This window comes from Penaeus monodon, chromosome 19 (genome assembly GCF_015228065.2).
Source record: "Penaeus monodon isolate SGIC_2016 chromosome 19, NSTDA_Pmon_1, whole genome shotgun sequence".
Lineage (NCBI taxonomy): Eukaryota > Metazoa > Arthropoda > Malacostraca > Decapoda > Penaeidae > Penaeus > Penaeus monodon.
Window position 1 is genome coordinate 34,605,754 of NC_051404.1, and position 244 is coordinate 34,605,997.

General features: G+C 37.7%; 1 protein-coding gene across 2 annotated transcripts in view; it reads right to left on the reverse strand.

Annotated features, from left to right (window-relative positions):
• Positions 1-244, reverse strand: part of LOC119585190 — a 6,488-nt gene that overhangs the window by 5,471 nt on the left and 773 nt on the right. The window lies entirely within an intron of this gene.

A 244-nucleotide genomic window follows, 5' to 3' on the forward strand; every position in this document is an offset into this window, starting at 1 on the left:
GGGAAAGGCGGTGTTATCGTTTTCAGTAATCTACCAAATGTATGAGTCATTATTTTTCATAAAGAAAACCACAAATGAATTTCGTACCCTGACAAACAAAATTAGCACGAAGACATACAAAATGAACCACAACGTCGGTAAAGGTATTGTTACCACTACGAGGAAAACAATACATAAGCACAGGAGCAAACATGCGTGGCCAAGGACATATGCAGAGAACAGTATGGTTAAATAAAACCATTCG